Genomic DNA, 20,893 nt, shown 5'->3' with positions numbered 1-20,893 from the left:
GACACTATATTTTGTGTATTCATTCATTTATTGATGAAATTTGGGTTGTTTCCACCTTTTGCTTATAGCATGAATAATGCTGCTATGAACATTAGTGTTCATCTGAGCTCCTGCTCTCAATTCTTTTGAGTATATACCCAGAAGTGGAATTGCTGGATCATATGGTAATTCTATATTTAACTTTTTGAGGAGTCTCCAAACTGTTTTCCATAGCAGCTGCACCATTTTACATTCCTGCCAACAATGGACAAGTGTTCTAATTTCTCCACATCCTCGCCAATACTTCTTTTCTTTCTTTCTTTCTTTTTTTTTTAAATACTAGCCATCCTACTGAGTGTATCTTTAAATTATTAATCAAACATTTTCCATGAATTATAATTAAAAGATGCCCATAGATTTTTAGACTTATTTATTTTAAATAATGTACTCTTTCAATTTGCATCTTTTATTTCTGAGTATATGCTAAGGGCTTATTTTGGGGAGAATTTTCAGTGGGGAGGGTACCCATGTTTTGAAGCACTAAGCCTGTCTAATAGGACTCCTAATCCACTACAACCCTGAACCCCTTGAAATTAGTTTATACAGTTTGTAACAATCTAATCTTTGTCCGGTATTAGGCATAAACTGTGCACCCTATTAGAACACATTCTGGGACTCAACACAGCAGTAGCTTTTGCAGTGTAAAATTCTGGGGTAAATCAAAGACACGTACACTGTTGATTCCTCTAGGAGAACCAAATCTTCCTGTCCTCCTGCTTAAAAAACAAAGCAGATACGGAAGATCTCGTAAGAACAATTAGCAACAGCCTTTATAATTACGCACGAGCACACACGTAATGCGAAGAATGTCATCCATCCTCAGCCAGGGGCAGGCATGAAATCAGATAAATGCTTAAGGAATTGCTACTCTGCCCCCCACCCCCTAACCCGGCTCCCCGCCCCAACCGGCAGCCCTGCCTCCCATGTAAACTGTGAATGGGGAAAAGAAAACAAGGCTTTTGGTAAAATGTCCAAAGAAAACCTAATGAATAATATTTCTTTCTCATTACACCGAGGTTCTAGGAAAAGAAAAAAATTGCTAAGAAAAATGTTCTGAGGCCTAACTACAATGACATTGTTTTCATCATACTATGTTTTGAGAAAATGGAGTTTTTAGCAAAAGATGTTTATGGCCTTTTATCTTATTCAACTAAATTGAATTGAGAAAAATGCTTCTTTAAAAGCATCAAAAAGTTGGAAATGAAAATAAGTTCTTGTTTGACTAACTTGTAAGAAGATACTAAAGCTAAGACTTGGAGTTTGCTAGAATTCCTAAGTGGATGGCCACATGTTAATAGATGTCGGGCCAAGGTTGTTTTATTTTAGGAAATTACTAATCTTTTATGACTTACAACGATTTCAAAATTTCTGAAATATTGTTTTCGCCACCTTAGCAAGAAATCTGCAATAGAGGGGCGCCTGGGTAGCGCAGTCGTTAAAGCGTCTGCCTTCGGCTCAGGGCGTGATCCTGGCGTACCGGGATCGAGTCCCACATCGGGCTCCTCCGCTGGGGGCCTGCTTCTTCCTCTCCCACTCCCCCTGCTGTGTACCCTCTCTCGCTGGCTGTCTCTCTGTCACATAAATAAATAAAATCTTAAAAAAAAAAAAAAAAAGAAATCTGCAATAGAGGGGCGCCTGGGTGGCGCAGTTGTTAAGCGTCTGCCTTCGGCTCAGGGCGTGATCCCAGCGTTCTGGGATCGAGCCCCACATCAGGCTGCTCCGTGGGGAGCCTGCCTCTTCCTCTCCCACTCCCCCTGCTTGTGTTCCCTCTCTCGCTGGCTGTCTCTCTCTGTCAAATAAATAAATAAAATCTTAAAAAAAAAAAAAAAGAAATCTGCAATAGAGACCTAACTTTAAATTGTAAGATATGTATTTGCTTTCTCCAATAATTGAAATTTAAGTATTGATTTGTCTGGGCATTATGCATATACATCAGGAAAGTCCTTGCTAAGATTTTACCAAAACCCCAGGTAATGCAGAGCCTGGTGTGTGGTCATAGTGCATGTGGGAGGGAGAAACTTCTTAATTTAGGCCTAGAAGTTTAGGAAGGGAAACAGTATTTCAGGCTGTAACGATAGGCAGAAGTCAGTATCTGGGGGGCTTCTGGGAATGGGGAGCAATTCCTCAGAAACTAGGCAGAAGGGAGGGCATTCAGAGGAGCAATCTGTGGATTGCTCACAACTCCCCAGGATTGGAGTTGATAGCTTCAGCATGGATTTTTTTCCTCAGGAATTTTCTTTGGTCCCATCCCACTACCCACATTCTGTTTTTTTTTTTTTTTTTTTTTTAAAGATTTTATTTATTTATTTGATAATGAGAGAGAGAGAGCACACAAGCAGGGGAGGCGGCAGGCAGAGGGAAAAGCAGGCTCTTCGCTGAGCAGGGAGCCTGATGCGGGACTCGATCCTAGGACCCTGGGATCATGACCTGAGTCGAAGGCAGACGCTTAACCGACTGAGCCACCCAGGCGTCCCATCTGTTCTGTTTCTTAAATTCGATATATGGGATTTGTCTTTCTCCAACTGACTTATTGTGCTTAATGTAATACCCTTTAGCTCCATCCACGCGGTTGCAAATTGAATTCCCGTGTTTAGGAGTTCCCTGCCACGGTGCTCCAGCCCCCTCCACCCCATGCCTCCCCCCCTCGCACATAAAGTCCTGGGCTAGTCCTTCTTCTGGAGAAGTGTGTGTAGTGGTGATGAGGGTGGGAAAGAAGGTGCTTTCTCTAGTGTAGGAAGGGAAGGAGTTTTCCGTGGATTACTGTCGCCTCTAGAGTTGGTTAGTTTTAACATCTGCATTTCTTCCTATTGATTTTGCTCTTGCTGAAATTTTCCTTTGGAATTCTTTGCAGTTCTGTACTGTATCTATCAAGGTTGGCAGACAAGGTGCACTTTATTCCCCATACCCCTGTGCCTATGTGAGTGTCCCAGCTGCCCCTCATAGTGGTGACCCAGGGGCAGCCTTAGCAGAAATACTGATTGGGGACAGCAGGTGTCAAATAACAGCCTTCCCCTCAGACTATCATCTTCTAGACCATGTTATACTAAGAGGAATTGTGCCCCTTCACAATGAAAAGTTTTTACAGAGAGAATATCATGAAAAATACGCTGTTTGGACACGTAGTGCTTAAGGTATATCTATGGCCATTTTAAGAAAATATCGTCAGTGATACTCGGCATGTGTCATATAGAATATGAGAGACACAGCTAATCAGATATGACCCATTCCTGTATTCACCATGTGACCATCCGCTAGGTCCAGACTGCTTTACAAGATGATGCTGATTAAATTAATAATAATAATGACAGATACGTATTGTGTTCGCCATATTACCCACATGCTAACAGGCTTACATATCTATGTCAATTGGCTCCTCCAATACTTTTTGCAATAGCTACTATTATTATCCTCATTTTATAGATGGGGAAACTGAGGCATAGTACAGTTAAGGAGTTTGCCATGGTTAAGCATCTAGTAAGAAGCAGAGCTGATCATTGAAACCTAAGTCCAGGACATGTCCTTATATGATACTGTGTCCCCAGGCACAGCTAGGTTGTGGCCCCCCCTTTATCCCACCTGCCTCCATGCTGTGTTCACCTTAATCTATGAACCAATCTAAATGTGGTCTAGTTTATATCAAACACCCCAGAAACTGTCCTGCCCATGAAGCCCCCATGGTTACAAGTGGCAGCATTTCATCTGAAAGGAAGGTTAAATGTTTGACAAAATGATGTGTATAAACTTGTAGGATAAGTTCATTAAGTGAAAGGCTCTGTGTAAACCTATTGTCTTTTTTTCTTCTCCAATTTTCAATATTTAAAGCTTCTTAGAGTTTTTACAAAAGACTTAATCATGTATTTTTTTGAAATGAATAATGTGTTTTTAACCTAATAAAAAGTTAACCAAGCAGCCTCACAATACTTTGTTTGGAAGGAAATACAGTTTAAATAGTGACCTATTTTTCCAGCCAAGAGGAGATGTAAGCCAAGCTGTAATGTTCACCATTTCCATTAGAATAGAATCACGTTAATTATAAATTCATTTTGGCTCAGAAGTATAGTTGTCAAACCGGAAAAAAAAAAAAAGGAAAAAAATGGACATAGTGAACAAAATAAATCCCATTCATTACCGATCTCCAACTCCATTTCTATCTTGTATGACTGTAAGTAGAATAATGGCCATCATTATAATGTTGCCACCTCGCACAATCTGATAACTCTTAAGAGAAGGGCACATTTTCCGTTCGTTTTCTTTTTGGCGGGTATGCCATTGATAAAATAGGAAAAGACTGAGTTTGCTCTTGAGACCAAAGTACAAGCTGTTGGAGGGTGCCCACGACACTGCTGTGATCTATAGGAATTCTGCTTAAATTTGTTTGCAGGGAAATCTGATGATCTGGTCTTTGGTTCTCTGGTTATGTAAGCTCTGAACTAAGCTATGTCATCTTGTGACAGGGCATTTGAAGGCAGAAGGAGTATCTCAAACTCCTTTGCTCCCCAATTGCTTTTGGGATCTTTTAGAATTAAAATGATCATAATATTATCTCATATTCTATTTAAAAGTTTTGTCTTACTCTTTAATAATATTCCTCCTCCATTTCTCATATTGCTTCTTTATACTTTTCTCATTTTCCAAACTTACTCTGAGCTTGTTAATTTTACTTATTTTATTCAAAGAATTAATTTTGGATTTTGGATCCTATTAACTTTTAAATTATTTTAAACCTGTTATTTGATTTATTATTTATTATAATTAATAATTTATTATATCACCAATATTATATTAAATTATAAATTTAATATAAATTATAGAATAAATATTAATATAATATGATTACTATATATAAATAATTTATTTCCTAAATTTTGCTTTATTTGAGTTTATTTTATTGCTATTTTAATAATTTCTTTTGTTGTATATTTAGCCCTTTAATTTTTAACTCATGTTTTCTAATATAAGCATTTAAAGTTACAGTATTATTTTAGCTGCATTAATGAGTTTTCATAAATAGTATTTTTTAATCATTCAGTTCTAAATGTTTTCTGATTACCGTCATATTTTTTTGAAACACATGTCATTTAAAACAAATTGAGTTTGGTTAACATACAGTGTTACATTAGTTTCAGGTGTACAATATAGTGATTCAACAATTCTTTTTTTTTTTTTTTAAGACTTTATTTATTTGTTAGAGAGAGCACAAGCAGGGGGAGCTGCAGGCAGAGGGAGAAGCAGGCTTCCCTCAGAGAAAGGAGCCCAATGAGGGGCTCGATCCCAGGACCCTGGGATCATGACCTGAGCCGAAGGCAGATACTTAACCAACTGAGCCACCCAGGCGTCCCTGATTCAACAATTCTATGCATCACTCAGTGCTCATCAGGACAAGTACACTCCTTAACCCCCTTCACCTTTGTCACCCACCTCCCACCCACCTCCTCTGGTAGCTATCAGTTTATTCTCTATAGTTAAGAATCTGTTTTTTGTGTTTTTCTTCTTTGTTCATTTATTTGTTTCTTAAATTCCACATATCAGTGAAATCATATGGTATTTATCTTTCTCCGACTGACTTACTTCACTTAGCATTATACTCTCTAGCTTAATCCATGTTGTTGCAAAGGCAAGATTTTGTTCTTTTTTATGGTTGAATAATATTCCATTGTGTGTAAATATACATTGTGTATATACATCACCTCATCTTTATCCATTCATGTATCAGTGGACGCTTGGGCTGCTTCCATAATTTGGCTATTGTAAATAATGCTGCAATAAATATAGGGGTGCATATATCTTTTTGAATTAGTGTTTTCATATTCTTTGGGTAAATATGCACTAGTAGGATTACTGGATCATATGGTAATTCTATTTTGATTTTTAGTGAGACCTCCATACTGTTTCCCACAGTGGCTGCACCAGTTTGCATTCCCACCAACAGGAACCCAAGGGTTCCTTTTTCTCCACATCCTCGCCAAAGCTTGTTTTTTATGTTTTTGATTTTAGTCATTCTGACAGGTGTGAGGTGATCTCTCATTGTGGTTTTGATTTGCATTTCCCTGATGGTAAGCGACGTTGAGCATCTTTTCATGTGTCTGTTGGTCATCTGTATGACTTCTTTAGAGAAATGTCTGTTCATGTCTTCTGCCCATTTTTAATTGGCTTATTTTGTTTTTTTGTTTTTTGTTTTTTGGTGTTGATTGTATAAGTTCTTTATATATTTTGGATAGTAACCCCTCTTGGATATTTCATTTGCAAATATCTTTTCCCATTCAGTAGGTTACCTTCCTGTTTTGTTGATGGCTTCCTTCACTGTGCAAAAGCTTTCTGTTTTGGTGTGGTCCCAGTAGCTTAATGTGGCTTTTGTTTCTCTTGCCTGAGGAGATATATCTAGAAAAATGTTTCTGTGGTTGATATCAAAGAAATTCCTGCCTATGTTTTCTTCTAGTTTTATGGTTTCGGGTGTCACATTTAGGTCTTTAATCCACTTTGAGTTGATTTTTGTGTGCAGTGTGAGGAAGTGATCCGGATTCATTCTTTTGCACGTAGGTGAACAGCTTTCCCAGCACCATTTGAAGAGACTGTCTTTTCCCCATTGTATATTCTTGCCTCCTTTGTTATAGATTAATTGACCATATAAGCATGGGTTTATTTCTGGGCTCTCTCTTCTCTTCTGTTGATCTATGTGTCTATTTTTGTGCCAGTACCATACTGTTTTGATGACTGTAGTTTTGTAGCATATCTTGAAATCTGGGATTGTGGTACCTCCAGCTTTCTTCCTCAAGATTGTATTAGCTATTCAGAGTCTTTTGTGGTTGCATACAAATTTTAGTATTATTTGTTCTAGTTCTATGAAAAATGTTGTTGACATTTTGATAGGGATTACATGCCTTATTTTAAAAATTGGTTTTAAATTCTTAAATTTTTTTGTTTTACTAGTTCTTTGAAATTCAATGAGATTTACTTTATGGTCAAATTACATGGTTAGTTTTTAGAAATATTCCATATGTGTTTGAAGGTAATGTATTATCAACTTGATGGACACGAAGATCTTTACAAGTCCATTAAATCAAGCTTAAGTATGCAACTGAATACTAACGAGGAAATGACTTGAAGCTGGAGAAAGAACCACCCAAAAGAATTAGACGTGTGATTGTATTGAGCATCCATGGGACTGAGAATCGTGCCTATTCCCAGTAGCCAGACTGGAAAAACCTCATGATTCATGGAAGATTAGGTAGGGTACACAGAAAGACATCCCATCATATTGGGGAATAATTAGCTTTCGCATGAGCACTGCTTTAAGCCTACAAAATAAATCTTATAAGAAAATCTGATAGAGCAAACTGTGTCCCAGAAAAAAAGATCGGGAATATTTATGGGAAAACACAGATATCAAACAAGGTATACTCAAAATATCTACCGGCAACAACAGAAAGCTCTCCAGAAAACACTCAAATATTTAGAAACTAAATAACATGCTTGTAAATATGGGTCAAAGAAGAAATCAAAAAGGAAATTAGAAGGTGTTTTGAGCTGATTGAAAATGCTAACCCAACATATCAAAATTCATGGGATGACATTAAAGTGCTATTTAGGGGGAAATTATAGCACTAAATACCTATTTGAGATAAGAAAAGAGGAAATACTAAAGATCAGAGTGGAAATAAATGATCTAGAAAGCAGAAAAACAACAGAGAAAATCAATTAAACCCAAAGCTGTTTTTTTTTTGAGACTAAAAAAATTGATAAATCTTTGGCTATGCCGATCAGAGATGGCATATGTTACCAATACCAAGAATGAGAAAGGTAACATCAGTACACACTTTACAGATATTAGTAAATATAATCACTTTAGGCCAATAAATTTGACAATTTAGATTAAATATACTAATTCTTTGAAAGATGCAGACGAAACTCACTTAAGAAGAAATAGTTAAAATGAATAACTTTATATCAATTTTAAAAATTGAATTTGTAGTTAAAAACCTCCCTGCAAAGAAGGGAGTCCAGATAGCTTCATTGGTGTGTTTTCCACCAAATATTTAAGAAAAAACACCAATTCAACACAAATTTTTCAGAGAATGGCAGAGGAGTTATTTTCCAATTCATTTTATAAGGCCAGGTTTACTCTGATTCTAAAAAACACATCTTATAAAAAGAAAACTACAGACCCCAATCTCTCATGAAAATATGCAAAAATTCTAAACAAAATTTTAGGAAATCAAATCTAACAGTGTATAAAAAATATAATACATCATAACCAAGTGAAACTCATTCCAGGAATGCAAGTTGACTTTAACATTTAAAAGTCAATCAATGTAATTCACCATATTAATAAACTAAAAAGAAAGGGCATATGATTGTCAAAATATATGAAGAAAAAGCATTTGACAAAATCCAACACCCATTCATGACAAACTCTCAACAAATTAAAAATAAAAGAGAACTTTCTCAACCCCAGAGCATCTACAAAACCCCTACAGCTAACATCATATTTATTTTATCTTATTATATTTTATTTTATTTTATTTTTTTAAAAGATTTTATTTATTTATTTGAGAGAGAGAAAGAAAGAGAGAGAATGAGTTGGGGGGCAGAGGGAGAGGGAGAAGCAGGCTCCCCACTGAGCAGGGAGCCTGACACAGGGCTCGATCCCAGGACCCTGGGATCATGACCTGAGCAGAAGGCAGACACTTAACTGACTGAGCCACCCAGGTGCCTGCTAACATATTTAATGGTGAAGGATGGAATGCTTTCCTCCTACGATTGGGAACAAGGCATAAAGATGTGTGCTCTTATGTCTTCTAACCAAAATTGTATTGGAGATTCTCAGCAGTGCAATCAAATTAAGATAAAAAATAATAAAAGGTGTTCTGATTAGAAAGGAAGAGGTAATACTGTTTTTATTCACACATGATATGATTTTCTGTGTAGAAGATCCAATGAATCCGTGAATAAGCTACTAGAACTGAGTGAGTTTAGCAAGGTTAAAAGATACAAGATTGACACATAAATATCAGTTTTATTTCTATATATAATTTGGTAGGTTTCCTATCCGTTTCACTTCCAGAAATGCAATGATCAAATAGCAACAAACGATCAGAAATTGAAATGAAAAGGATACTATTTAAAACAGTGCAATGGAGCGAATGTTTGTGTTCCCCCCAAAATTCATATGCTGAAACTAATCCCTTTGTGATGATATCTGCAGGTGGGGTTTTTGGGAGGTAATAAGGTCATTACGATGGAGCCCTCATGAATGAGATTAGTGCCCTTATAAGAAGAGGCCGGAGTTCTAGCTACCTTTCTCCCCCACCATGTGAAGACCCAGCTAGAAGGTAACTGTCTAAAAGCCAGAAAAGGCCACTCACCAAGAACTAAATTATGACATAAGCCTGGAGAGCTGATATACCCTGGAGGTAGGGCAGTGAAGTTTGTTGGCCCAGCCAGCTGAATGTAGACTGCTTCTGGTGGTCTTTACTACCAGGGATTGAGGAAAAGGATGGTAGTCAGAGCCATAGCACATACCAGGTACCAGAGAGCATGCTAACTTACGGAAGCAGTGAAACCATACCTGGTGCTGTAGCTGCAGTTGGAGTCACCACCTGGTTAAGCTCATGATCATCCACTATCGTTTCCCAGTATCCTTCTGTCTCCCGCACAGGCCACATAGGTGAGGTGAGTGGGTATGGGATACAAACCAGACTCGTGCATCTTTCAAGTCCTTGATGGTGTTGTCAACCTCTTATAGTCTCCCCAGGGATGAAGTATTGCTTTTGGCTTACTATTTATTTACCTGGGGACTATTTCTTAGAGGCAGCTGTATTGGCCTCCACTTGGCCTTTTCCACCGTAAATACCCTCACTCCACTCGGAGATTCATTGTGGGGATTCTGCCGGTTGTTAAGTGTATCTGTTATGGTTATGCATTCTAGAACTGGTGAAATAACCACAAGATGGGTTCAGAGACTCACTCGCCCACGATGAGATAAGCGTGAGCTAAGACTCCTTGATTTTTCTGATCTCCATAAGCCCCTTCTATGATGATAGGCCCCAGTGATGTTTTGGGCCTCAGAATTAGTGTCAGTTCAGAGCCAGTGTCTAGTACTCTCCATAAAACACAGTTACCTTGATAAAAAGCTGCAGATCCCTTAAGAGAAGGCTGGACGAAAAATTAACAGTGTAAGTTTTTGGCAGTGTACCAAAGTCCTTCAAGGGGTTCTGGGTCTGTAACTGGTTCAGTCTGGAAACTGATCGAAAGGCCATGACTCTGTTTTTATGATTCAGATTACACCTTTGTTCACCTGACCTGGGAACTTTACTGCGTATACAGATCAAGGAAGAATTTGGTAGGCTTCCTATCCATTTCACTTCCAGAAATGCAATGATCAAACAGCCAATGCTATAGTTAGGCTCAGGTCAGACCATTCTGATTGGTGCTTTTACTCTGCTGTCCATTACGGTTACCACGCCCAGCTGGCCTCTGGAGGTTGGATGTTGCCATTTGGCCTTGTCAGCCTGAGATCCAATTACTTCCACTGCATTTAGGTTTCCCAAATTCGGTGACTTAGTCCCTACTGACATCTGGCCTACAGAAAAGAGTGATCACAGAGCTTTTTAAGGATGCTGGGTCTCCCCTCACAAACTTATTTTTCACAGTTGTGATAAAAAGTATGCTTTCCAGGCTCTTCAGTGTGGGAGAGTAGGCCTTGAATGACAAATCCACTCTGACGTTCCAGTCTCCCCATGTCTTTGAATCCCTTCCTTTACAGTAAGCCAAGGCAGAGCTGGCATTTCTGAATCACTACTGTGGGCCACTTCTTGGTCCATTTTCAGTCAACCGGCCAAACTGTTAGAACCCTTCCTAATTCCCTGAGCTGCAATGTTAATTGCAGAATCTAAGCTTAGTGAGTCTGTATCAATAAATTTGGCTCAACCTCCACAATTATCCCACACCCTCCGCATCTGTTCCCATGTGTGTCCCTCAGATTGCGATCTGTGTATATGAGAAAACTCAAGTATTTCTTTTGGAGTATAGCGCACCTCGTCATGGGTCACACTGTTTACCTCACCTCTAGGGGCCTGCTGTGACCTGAGTCCAGTTATAAATCTAGAAACAAAAAGGAGTGGTAAGGGTGGGTTCTGAGGAGAGTCAGGATTGTCTTTTTTTTTTTTTTTTTTTTAAGATTTTATTTATTTATTTGACAGAGAGAGAGACAGCCAGCGAGAGAGGGAACACAAGCAGGGGGAGTGGGAGAGAAAGAAGCAGGCTCATAGCAGAGGAGCCTGATGTGGGGCTCGATCCCAGAACGCTGGGATCACGCCCTGAGCCGAAGGCAGAGGCTTAATGACTGAGCCACCCAGGCGCCCCAAGGATTGTCTTTTACAACATCTGCCTCCGGGGAGACCATTACAGTTTCCTCAGGCAATGTAGAGTTCATCCCCTCAGACAGGGTTAATCCCCTCAAAGAAGACTCAACAGAATTTAGGGACTGCTTGCCTCCAGCTTCATCAAGGTCCACTCACACATCCCCATTCCACTTTTGGGCTCCCATCCGATACCCTTATTTAACAGTATACACTCTATGAGGCTGTGAGTTCAACTTGCACTGTAATTCGGCCAGTCACAGGATAAGATTCTGCAGTTGATTTTCAGCCCCCTTCACCCCGTGGCTACAGAAGATAAAGTTCTCTCTAGGGCACACTCAGAAGCTCTCAAGCAATTTATGCAGCACTTGAGCTAGGATTCGAATCCCAGACCTCATCCTTTTATTTTATCACTTTGTCCTGTGACATTAGGAGCAACGAGGCGATCTCATGAAACTTGTTAGTTTTCCAAAATGTTCAAACGTATCCTCTACACAGTCACCCAGCTCCTCGCATCTCATAACAGTTGATTAGAAGTATCCGATGGAGATATTTTGTGTATCTCTATTGCCAGGTCCATCCATGGACTATCAGTGCTCTCTTTACTACTAGAAAGAGAGTAATTAGCGTCTTTAACTCTAATCAGTTAGACAGTCCATTCCAGAAACTCCAGAAACAATTCAGAAAATTCTTCCTTAAAATTTTCCTCGAAAACCATTCATAGTATCAAAGTCTGTATTAGTTAGGTTCTCCAGAGAAACAGAACCCAAAGGATGTGTGTATGGTGTGTGTGTGTGTGTGTGTGTGTGTGTGTGTGTGTGTGTGTCAAGAGAGAGAGATTTATTGCAAGTAATTGGATGGTGGAGTTGGAGATGTGTCAGGTTCTGCAGTTGGCAAGCCGGAGCCTGGGGATGCTGCTGGGGAAGTCCCAGCTCGAGTCTAAAGGCCTGAGACCCAGGATAGCCAAGAGTGTAGGTTCCAGTCTGAGTCCGAGTCTGAAGGCAGGGGCAGACCAGTGGCCCGGTCCAAAGACTGTCGGGGAGAGAGGAATTCTTTCTTATTTGGGGCAGCATTTTTTTTCTATTCAAGCCTTTGAGGATTGGATGAGGGCCACTCACATTAGGGAGGGCAGCCTGCTTTATCAATCTACTGATTTAACTATTAATCTTTTTCAAATCCCCCCTCCCAGACATACTCAGAATAATGTTTGACCAAAATATCTGGGTACCTGGTGGCACAGTCAAATTGATACTTAAAAAATAACCACCACAGATGGTAAGAGTTAAAGCTGCCATTGGACCAAGAGAGAGAAGCTGCCTGATGAAGTTGGCAGAAGCCAGTAGATGAAAAATCCTGGATTCTCAGTACTCTGGAGTACCCAATGATGCCTGCCCTGGAAGCTTCCACTGGGACTCCTACATTAGGAAACTAAATAAACGTATAGCTTGTTTAAGCCATTATTATTTTGGTTTTTTGTTATCGCCTTTTAACCAATGTCACAATTACATTTTGCCTTTTGGGTTCTTGAGTATATTTGGCTTTGTTTGGAGGAATTCAGAGTGAAGGAAAAATATTAAGTTCTTTTGAAATGTTGTAGATTTTTTCCCCCTGTATGTGTGACAATTTCAGGTTTGAAGTTGTGGATAAAAAAATAAATTTGTGAGAAAAAGGTCCTGTGTTTTCTTTACGGCCTTAAGATAATTCACAGGGTATTTTGCCAAATATATAGTAAGATGTGATGTAGGGGTGAAATTCTGTCTGTAATTCCTAGTTCTTTTCTTCTTGAACTGGTGAAAGGCAGCAAGGGAGACACCATGTTATGGTCCTTGAGCAAACCCTAGCTCTGCCTTGGAGATGAAATATTTGTCTGGCTAATCTTACCTAACAGTGTTGAGGTTTACATGTGTGCTTACTTTTTATTAGGCATGTACTGATCTGACTTGTTCAAGTTTTATTGGCACTTACAACCATGAGAAGATCACTGATTCATAACAGCAGAATTTTAGGTGATTCATTCAGTTCATTAATCAAAATGATTATTTCAGCAATGATTTACATTTGAGAATCAGTAACCAGCCTATCTTCTCTTATTTAGAGGCACTTGAATTATTCTGTATCAAAACACTGAAATATTTAAATTTGTTGAAGTATAAGTTACATAAAATAGAATGTACACATCTTGGGTGTTTCGGTGCCATGTAACCTCTGTCTGTGTCACAGAGATATTTCAGGTTTTTAGGAATGGGTGTTGGTGGTGATGGAGAAAATAACTCAAAAGACTTCTTCTAGATTTCTTGTTTAAACAACTGGCCAAATGGTACTACTATTTCCTGAGATTGTGGGTGCTCAAAAGAAGGCTATATGTGAATGTGAGTGTGAGTGTGTGTATGCGTGTGTGTATTTGGTGGAGAAAAGCATAGATTGAAATGTTGATTTCATTTTTTGACATAGATTTTTTCAGTGCTTGCAAAACATTGAAATGGTGATGCCTGTGAGACACTTGTCTGGAGCCCAAGAGAAAAAGAACTTGACTAGAGATATAAATTTGCTCATAATTGGCAAATAAATGGTTATTGAAAGATGGCAGTGGATGAAATTGCCTACAGAGAGATGTATAGCTCTTGGATATAACTAGTGGATTGTTTCCTAATATGGGTTCCATGGTGGGCTAGTTCTGTTAGATACTTGAAATAAAATTACTTTGTGGTCAAATAAGTTTAGGAAATGCATCCAAGAGTACCCTTCCCTTGAAAAGGTACATATGCTATTGGATTAAAGACCAGAAAATCCAGTAGTATCAAAATATGTTTCACGTTTCATAATGCTGTGTTTCTCAAATACCCCCAATTATCATACAATGGAAGAAGGAAACCAAATCCTACCAGTCCTCTGCCTTGTGGTTTTACCTTGTGAATGCCTCATACCCAACCATCTTGGCCCTGGGCAAGTGGAGTTCCAATGCACTTTCCAATAACAGTAGGATGCGATAAGTATCTGTGCATAGATTTGCAATACAACTAAGTATTTTTTATTGCTTTCTGTCTGCTGAATGTTTAGCATCACAGTTAAAGCAAATTCTAGGTTCCATGGCCTACATATATACTCATTTTATTTTTTTTAACTCAGTTTAATATTTGATGTTGGTGTTATTGTTTGAATACTAAGATAACTATAATTTTGCTTTATTGTAGTATTATAGCAGAAGACATTAAATCACTTAAAGATGTTTTTGAATGTAGTTAATATTCTTCTTTCTTTGTTTCTTACCTAATATATTTATGTCTTGGAATAGGCTGTAGCAGCAGGGTGGTTGCTTAATCTTTCCAATGGGGGTAGTGAATGCAGTCTGTGAAGATACGCAGTGACTATTCAATTAAGCAGGATTATTTTATAGTTTAACAAGGAAAAAGGCAACTGGGTTATGGTATTCTAAAATAAAATTAACTAGAATACTCTTATCCACTCCATGGATTCATCCAGTGCCTCTATGCTGCTGACCTTCCAAGGTCATTAAGATCTCTTCCTGTACCGCTCTACCCAGATGTCCACAGGCATCTCAAGCCTGATGTACCCAAATTAGAGCTTGTTATCTTATTCTCACTGAGAGGGGATGTGGGAAAGCTCCAATCATTTCTATCAGAGCTTCTTTTCCTCTTGGTTTTCTATTTTGGTTCATGACATTTATTGATTTTTCTCAGCTCAAAAAATTCAGTCAAGTATCATGTCATCTTGATGCTTTCCTCTTTTTTCAAATCCAGTCACTCTCCAATTCAGTTGGTCTGAAATGCTTTTGCACCCCTGGGCTCCACCTTGCTCTGTGATGCTAGATTGTCTTGAGTCAGATCATCATCTCTCACCCGAGTTGTTGCAATACCCCTTATCTGGTTTCTCTGCCCCTACTCTCTCCTTCTTCCAGCCCCTCTTCTGCCTCCACCCTTCTGCTAGAGTTATCTGTCTAAAACACAGATCTGATCAAGTACTTCTGTTTTTACAATCTTTAATGACCATCAACAGGAGACACTTAATCTTTGAGTGGATTGGAAATCCTAATCTGATTTCAGGTACTTTCTTAATCTCATCTCCCACTTCTACACTTCTTACACAACTTCTCCTAGACACAATATGGGTTTGTTATTTTCTGTCCCTATGCTATGCTCCCATTCTCCATGTCCTTGCCCTTTTGTCACCTTCACTGCCTTTATTCTCATTAAATATACTCATTAAATTCAGACTTCTACAAGTAGAAGGAATTTCCCACTGTTATCAAACCTCTGTTACAGCATTAATCATGTTCTGAAAACAAGTATATACGTGTACCTCTATCCCCCCAGAGATGGTGAGCTTCTTAAGCAGGGTTTGGCAACCTTTTTCTGTAGAAGACTTTGCAGGCACACGGGCTCCGTGTAAAGTCCTCAATTCAGCCATCTTAGTGTGAAAGCATCCACAGGTAAATTATAAAAGCAATGAATGTGGCTGGATTTCTATGAAACTTTATTTGCAAACAGAAATTTGAATTTCATGTCATTTTTACATGTCACAACTATTTTTCTTCTTTTGACTTTTTCCCCCCCAACCATTAAAAAAATCTGACAACTATTCTTAGCTCCTGGCCCATGCAAACACAGGCTTGGACTGTGGACTATAGTTCGCTAACCGTGTTCTAAATGGAAGGGCTATTTCGTATTGATATCCATACACGGCTGGTAGGTAACAAAATACCTGGCACTGAATGAATGTTTGCTAAAATGAATCCTATAGTGACAAATGGTTTTCATTTTATGTTCTATTCCATTACAAACTGCAGTGGTGTGACAGAGTAAAAATTTTTTAATTAACTGGAGATTAACTAGAAAACCATTTTTAAATTTCAACCTTTGTTTAAAAATCTTTCTGAGGTATGTTTTTCCAATTTTCTGCCCTAGTAAGTACAGTTTAGTGAATGCATTTAATGATTATCTTGCAGTGCCCCTAGGTCATGATTAAAGATAAGAATCTCTTTGTGCAGCCAACTAAATGTAGATATAGAATATATAGCTAATTGAACCCCAAATGCATAGAGGCTGGGATTTACTCCAGGTACTGCCTTTTTGATGCAGAGGTTAAGTCTCTGCTATGTACTTGTTTTCTAGTGACCTTTCTTTCTCTGTAAAGTAGGGCATGGGAACCAAAACCAAACCAAATCAAACTGATTACTTAAAGGTTCTCATTTATTGGGTTCCAGTTCTGTTGCTCCCTATATACGGAACTCTGAATGTTGGTGTCATTGATTGCTTCTTTCTTCTTAACCCCTCATACAAGGGAGTTAAAAGTGCAATGATGGTTAAAGAGAAAATGTTGAAAGCAAACAAGTGTGTAACACTGACCTAGGGACAAAAGTCACAGGTATCTATCTACATAGCATGAATACCTGGTTTTACTGATTCAGTGGAAGTTTTATTTTAAAGTGCCAAAATGGAAATTCAGGATAGTATAATACTAGAATAATCCAGGAGTCCCTCCAGGTGGCAAGAACACAGAGGCTAGTGATTTTTTCCATGCAAAGTTGACCTGAGCATTTTCCTCTCTTCTACTCAGAGTAGATTGTCTACCTTATTTATCAGCATGGTACAGTGGAAAAAACACTCATTTGGATCACAAGGACTTGAATCCCGACCTTTGTTCTATCAATTCTTCAGTATATGCTAATGTTGATCCTTACTTATTTGAGTAAATGCAATGCGGGATCCTGGAATAGATCCTGGGACAGAAAAAGGACATTGGGAGAAAACTGGAGAGAGCGGAATAAAGTTTGTGATTCAGTTAATGGTATTATATTATTATTGTATAATGTTAATTTCCTGATTTAAACATCACATAGCTGTTTAGAAGTTGAGGAAGCTGATTGAATAACTGGGAACTCTATATTTTTGGGGCATTTCTGTAAATCTAAAAGTATTCCAAACTAAAAGAACAAGACCAAAAGGAAAAAGAAACCTTGTTGGACCTTCTTTCAAAATTTATGTAGAATCTGGTCACTGCTTATAACCTCTGTTAAAACCACTTTGATTCAAGATATCATTATCTCTCACTTGGATTAGATTATTGTAATAACCTCCTAATTGGTCTTTTTGCTTCTATTCTTGGTCCCTCTGAGTCGGTTTTCAATGCAGTAGCCAGAATAATTATAAGTAAACAAGTAAAACCCTACAGTATCCTGCCATTGCTCTTAGGGTGAAGCCCCAAGTTCTTACACTGGTGAAGACCGACCACTATCTGGCCCTCGGTCCCCCTGGGGTCCCCTCTTGCACACCTTCCCACTGCTCGCTTCCTTCAGCCATGCTGGCCTCCTTGCTGTTCCCTGAAGTATCTGGAACATTCCCAGGGTAGAACCTGTGCTCTGGCTATTCTCTCTGCTGGGAACACTCTTCCTACAGATACCATTATGCTCTCATGCTTGAATCATGTCCATGAGGCTGACTTGCTCTCTTGAGCCATTTTATCCCCCACTGCCTACTGCTCATCAGCACAGGCTTCCAATCCTCTTAGCTCTGTTCTACCTAAAAGACTTTTTCTGCGGCCCTTCTCATCTTCTAAGACACTGTTTAAGCTTATGTATTTATCATCACCATCATTGCCATCATCATTATCACCATTCTTATTAGTGGCCTGGTCTCCCCAGACTCCAACATAAACTCCAGTAGAGCCGGAAGCGTTGCCCGTTTTGTTTGCTGATAGATCCCAAGAGCCTAGAACAATCCCTGGCACAGAGCAGGCACTCCATAAATACTTGTTAATGGATTGAGTAAAAGACAGGACAGACAGAAATTGAAAATTACTTGTTGGTAAAGGAAAAAATAGGGTGTAGTGCAACTTTATGGCTCTTGCTCTAGGTCACGGGAAGGAAAAATGCTCCACTAATCAATACGGAAAAGTACGTCTATAAGGGAAGGTATTATTTGGATAGTCCTGTGAAAATGTCCAATAAACTGTTTCATATGTAGCTCTGCAACTCAGGGTGAAGGTCTGGGGGGAAGAGGGAAATTCGGAAGTTTCCACTTGCAATTGTAGGCATGAGACCAACGTGAAAAAGAAGGTCTCTTGCAGTTTCAAATGCACTTGTTTATCCTATCTGCATCCGAAGAGGGGAAGCCTGAGTGGCAAGGAGCTCTGGAAGGCTGGGGGTGGGTGGGGATGGAGAAGAGCTCACAAATGACCCTGGCAAGGTGACAGAAGCACATATTCCTTACTTCACCATTTGGCATAAGGCTAAAGGGTTTAGGGTTGAGGAAGGGGAAAGATTCGAGAATGCAGCCAGGCAGCTCCTTGTCATTTAAGTGAAACAGAACCAACGGATGATGGGGCAGAGCTCCTAATGCCCTTCCCCAAATGAATCAAATCGGTCTTAACATATACGCAGGGGGTTTGTTTTGCGTTGTTTTATGTTACTGTAGCTGGGCTGGAGTTGGGACAGGGTAGGGGACCGAACTGGGGTGTAGAGGGAGGATCACGACCTAGCTCTTACTTTTCTAAACTCTTAACAGTCGAAGGAACACTCGGGGGTATTTCTTTCAGTCATTTAGACTATCACCTTGTCCCTTCCTTGGAGCATAATTTTGTCATTAAAGCTTTCACTTGGCAAGAATCCGATTCATCAAGGAAGATAGAACTCTGTGTTTGCCTGCTTCAAGGCAGAGTTAAAGTCTACTTTGGCAAGCTTTACAAGGAAAGAGAGAAAAGAAAATAAGAGCCATAAATCATTGGAGGCCAGAATATAGGATTAAAGATACTCAATCCATCTCAGAAAGGACTTCTGCTAGCTTGTGTTTACCTAGTGACCCTTCTTTATTCCTATCAGCCTTTAGATCCGCCCACTTCGTTTGCACTAAGGAAGTGACATCTCATGTGAGAGGCAGCCGTGGGGAAGGACGAGACTCTGCGAGACTGGCCTAGGGCTTACTTCTTAGTGACCCTTCTGAGGGTCATTGTTCTTCGGCAGCGTCCACTTGGAGAATTTCACATTCATGTTTATGTAACAGTTCATCTTCAGAAATAATAAACACTTGAAACTCAACCCCTGTTGGTCTGTGGTAAACGGAGGAGGATGGCAGGGTTCCCATCTTGTAACTAATCTGCTCCCCTTCACATGACTAATTTAAGTTGTGCATTCACAAAGTCCCGATGAGAGTCAGATTTTAAGGGAACGTATGCTTCATGAAATTGGGCAATTTTTAAAACCTGAGCTTTCAGATTTGTGTTCTGTACACCTGAACTTTAATGAACTTTTCTTCCTTTTCAGATAGGCTAAGAAGAGCTCTACACCTCATCGTGAGTCACCTAGGTAATTATTACCTGTTGATTTTATAATAAAATGCTACTTATCAAATCTATCATGTCACTCTTTACATTATTAAGAAAAAATAATTTATATGTGCCAAATTATACCTGAAGGCTGAGGAGAAAAAAAAAATGTGTTACGATTTTTTTTTTTTAATTTAATGATATTCTGTGTCAAGCAATCCTGTAAGGAAACTTCAGATAGTACAAGGAGCTTTACTTCTCACATACGGAAGGCTGTCCTGCCTTAACTCTGGTTATCAGTATCCACTTAGAAATGAGGTAATTTGAACAAGTAGTCGACACTTCAGAGCCTCCCATCACCCTTCATGTTATAGCTTGAATTGAGTTAAAGGCCTTCCTCAAAGGATCGCTTGTCAGTTCCTTGTTTTCAATTGGAATGTATTTACCCTGAGAGAAGAAAGAAGGAAACTGGGCATTTATTTAGCCAGGGTTTCCTGCTCTTGTGTGTTTCCAGTGTAATGATGCATGTACCCAAGAACTTAGTATACTGTGAATAAATATTTGTTGAATGAATAAATAAGTAATTAGCCAATGGCAAAATGTTCTCTTTGATTCCAGGGACAAGGGGAACCTTTCAAGCGCAGTCACCTATTGTTTCCGGAAGCTGAGGTAATATTAATAGAGGAAGTACTCCTGGACCTTCCACTGGTGGCTTCTCTGCCTCCAAATTAGCATGAGAGATGTGTCCTCACCTTTCCCGGTGGGGTCCAATGGACTCATCATCCTCTAGCTGGGAATAGAAGGTCAAGGGTCATAGCTATAATCTCTCTGGGACCCTCAGCTTCCCCTGCGGGTCCCCAGGCCACACCTGGAGATACTCACCAACTTCTGAGCGGATTAATCTCTGGTTCCTCCTCCCTCTCGCCCAGACTTTCATGAATCAATTGGGAGTTTGATTTTAGAGTTGTGCTTTAGAGCGTCTGGCTTCGTTTTGAAATATATACATAGCAATAACTATTTCAGATCCCCCCCACACTTTTTTTTTTTGCAGTTTATGGGATCAGGACAGCCTAGGCCAGAACCATGAAGCAGCCACAGATAGTCTTCATGTCACAGGAGTGGAACGCTGGGATATGGTTGCCTTTTTGACTGGCATAAGCCACAGACACAAAAGCTAAGCCTGGCTCAGTTCATCCATGATAGGCCCTGAGAAGTTAGCC

The 20,893-nt window shown here is 39.3% G+C and overlaps 1 long non-coding RNA gene across 1 annotated transcript in view; it reads left to right on the top strand.

Moving 5' to 3' along the window:
- LOC130542956 (uncharacterized) overlaps positions 1-20,607 on the top strand; it is a 137,135-nt gene extending 116,528 nt beyond the window's left edge. The window contains exons 3-4 of the long non-coding RNA XR_008957891.1: positions 19,672-19,713; positions 20,292-20,607. This is a non-coding gene — a long non-coding RNA (uncharacterized LOC130542956). The remainder of the gene's footprint in view (positions 1-19,671; positions 19,714-20,291) is intronic.
- The last annotated feature ends 286 nt before the right edge of the window (positions 20,608-20,893 follow it).

The sequence above is a fragment of the Ursus arctos genome, unplaced genomic scaffold (assembly GCF_023065955.2).
Source record: "Ursus arctos isolate Adak ecotype North America unplaced genomic scaffold, UrsArc2.0 scaffold_10, whole genome shotgun sequence".
NCBI classification, from domain to species: Eukaryota; Metazoa; Chordata; class Mammalia; order Carnivora; family Ursidae; genus Ursus; species Ursus arctos.
The sequence above is the reverse complement of the archived record's forward strand: the minus strand, read 5'-3'. Positions and strand labels throughout refer to the sequence as shown.